The 3,256-nt window shown below is 35.7% G+C and overlaps 1 non-coding gene across 1 annotated transcript; it reads left to right on the top strand.

The window, feature by feature from the left end:
• Window positions 1-405: 405 nt before the first annotated feature.
• LOC124897397 lies at window positions 406-511 on the top strand. The gene has a single exon (XR_007054118.1). It is a non-coding gene; the product is annotated as a small nucleolar RNA R71 (small nucleolar RNA).
• Window positions 512-3,256: the final 2,745 nt, after the last annotated feature.

Below are 3,256 nucleotides of genomic sequence, written 5' to 3'. Positions count from 1 at the left end.
GGGAACCAACCGAATAGTTTTCCAATACCGAATTTCTTCATCAAGCCTATTAACCTCTTCTTCATCATAGCTTTTGGATTCCATGGCATCCACTATTTTTCTGGGTGTACCCATCACATGTTTCGTAATCAACTCCAATTGTGTCATCATTTTTCTATGTTCTCTTCCCTCTCTTTATCTCTTTTCCTTTGCTCTTTATCAATATAGAAGGTGGTAGGAGACCCTTTAGTGACCTCGGTGTCTCGGGTATGCCATCCCCGATTTTTCTTTGTGACTTCCTCAAGCATGTTTGTAGCCATATTATAAGACAACTTCACAAGTGAAACCCTGGCCGCATTGTCCACCATGATTATATTTAGTTGATCCAAAGCTCGATATAAGATTTGGAGAGGAATCTTCTTCGGGACCTCATGGTTAGGACATTACATGAGCTTCCCATTAAATCTCTTCCACACCTCGTATAGAGGCTCTCCATTCAATTGATGAAAGTTTGTGATCTTATGATGCAATTACAAAATCTTGGATGGTGGAAAGTATTGATCTAAGAATACAATGGCAAGTTCATCCTACGAAGTCATTGACCCAACCGAAAGAAATCAAAGCCAGAATACCGCCTCACTCATTAAAACAAAACTAGAAGAGGCACAACTGTATAGACTCTTGTGAGATATGAGCAATGCTGAAGAAGGCACAAACTTCAACAAAATTCTTCAAATACAAGTTGGGGTCTTTATGAGATTTCCCCCCAAAGAGACCCTTTATATAAAGCATGTGCAACATAACACTCGTGATATGGAATACCATGAACCCTTGATTAGGTGGGTTACAGATAGCACTCACACACACAACATCATGGAGTTGCTCCTCGTCATTAAGGAGACCATCAAAAGTCCCAACATTACTTGTATGATCACTCATGGTGTCGTGGACACTATTGAATTCACCTAAAAAATAATAACAACAATCAAAGTAAAATGAAACCGCCACGGGTATACCCAAAGCTACAATCAACACCACACAAGTGAAAACTAAGTCTCATTCCTTAGTAATGGTGCCATTTTGATCACGCTCGCCTATACAGTAGTTTTGCTATAGGACTATCATTGTCAATAAAGATCAACTCATGTTGAGGTCAAATCCTCAAGGAATGAGTCTAGTATTCAAACTCTATAGGCGTTTATAGCATCTAAGTGTATGCCTATAGTGTAAACAAAAATAAATACATGAATTAAAATAGGGGGATTTGGTTTGGAAGGTTATTCTAGCAAAGTCTATTCAAACTAGCAATTTAAGGCAACAATTATGAATAAGCTTTTAATATGGAATAAGTCTTGAGATATGTCTTCCTAGGGGGAAATAATGCACAGGTTCATTATTATTGAGTGCAAATTATAGTAAATAACTACATGGGTAGGCTAGGTTAGAAGTTCTTAAGGTTAGTTTTTCAACCAAACCTTAAGATTATCATCCATGGACCCTTTTGGATACCTCATGGATGTGACAATAAAATCCATCTAATACCTCAATTGGGCATCCCTATTTCTAGGAAGATGCTCAAGAACGAGCTAATTCTCAACTTATCCTTATTTCTAAGATAATGAAAAGAGAATAAGATACATCTAACTACTGTTCACTAATGCCTTATCACCCATATCTCACTTTTAAGGATGATATATGATCCAAAGGTATACTCGCATCTCTTTTTCAAGGATGATATGAGAGTTTGGGAATTTAGGGTTTGTACCCACAAATACCACCTAAATCAAGCAAACATTAGTAAAATACATAATTAATGACCAAGAATCTACACTAATAAATCACAACCCACATATATTTGCACTCTATTTAAACATAATCATAAGATAAATGTTTAGCTACTCAAGAAGTTAGGGAGAAGAAATATATCAAAAGGGTCATTCAATGTATCCATAGAGATTGAAATTAAGAAGATTCTTCAATTTAACTTTAGTTTCACTAAACTCAAATTGGAAATTTAAACATAATAGTTTCCCTAAATTAGTAGGGTTTACAAAGTCACCCCATTCAATTCTCAAAGTGATGAATCCAAAATAATAAAGGAATTTTGTCTTATAAGGGATTTGGGGTCGGCTATATGAAATTACACAATTGCCTCTAGGCATAAACCCCCGATGTCGTGATCGTTGTAGCTTGTTTGTAATTGCTGCCACTACGACTGTCATAAGATCGTCGCGATCAATGAAAGTTTACCAAGTTTGACTGGCCACTAATCATGGCCCTCAAACTATGATTATGGTAACTGAAACTACTATGATTATGGTAACTGAAACTAGTTCCTACTCAGGGTCATTCAGTCTTTGAACTTCTCTTCTATTTTTGGTCCCCTTTAAGCCCAATTTCACTTATTTCCTTCTCATCACCTATATACCCAAAAAATGTGGAAATTAGTGCATTAAACTAACAAATATGTCTTATTCATACCTTTAAAAATCATAGTAGTGTGCATGGATTTGGATGTAAATGAGTGGTAGGTTTACCTCATCATAGGTGATCCCTCTTTGGTAGTGCCTGTTGAAGAAATTGGTGTTAAGGATTCATTGTCCTATAAGGAAGTCCCTATTAAAATATTAGATATACAAGTTTAAAAATTGAGGACCAAAGATATATCTTCGGTGAAGGTGCTTTGGAGGAATCAAAAAATAGACGAGGCTACTTGGGAATCAAAAGAGGATATGAAAGCCAAGTACCCATTCTTGTTCCCCATGTTGGATGAAAAAGCTTAAGATATGATATTTATTCCTCTCTTGTCTCATTTCGAATTTGTACTTTAATTTCATTATGTACTCTCTATAATCATGCTAATAATTTCCTAACTCCTCATTCGAGGACGAATGATCCAAAAGGGAGGATAATTTAAGACCCCAGAAAATTTCAATCAATATATTTTTTACCCTCTTGCGTATATAATAATAATTTTTTACTTGAATTATGATGAGGGATTATAAAGGAGTGATTCGGGTAAGTTTTGAATTTTTTTTGAAAAGTATTCGGGGTCATTTCAAGACCCCAAACCATTTAACCTCTGTTATAAGGTCACGACATACTACCAAGAATCCACAAAAGGAGCGAGGCATGATGGATAGGCTCCACAATAGCAGCATGTCATGCTTTTATGTAAAATCACCCTGTTTATTTTTTTAAACTAGGGTAATGGCATTTTGGTCCTTAGAAAACAACCTAATAACACCTTTTATCCTATTTACCTATTAGTTGTCAA

This window comes from Capsicum annuum, chromosome 3 (assembly GCF_002878395.1).
Source record: "Capsicum annuum cultivar UCD-10X-F1 chromosome 3, UCD10Xv1.1, whole genome shotgun sequence".
In the NCBI taxonomy this organism is placed as follows: Eukaryota; Viridiplantae; Streptophyta; class Magnoliopsida; order Solanales; family Solanaceae; genus Capsicum; species Capsicum annuum.
Note: the sequence above shows the minus strand (reverse complement) of the source record. Positions and strands in the feature narration are given on the sequence as shown.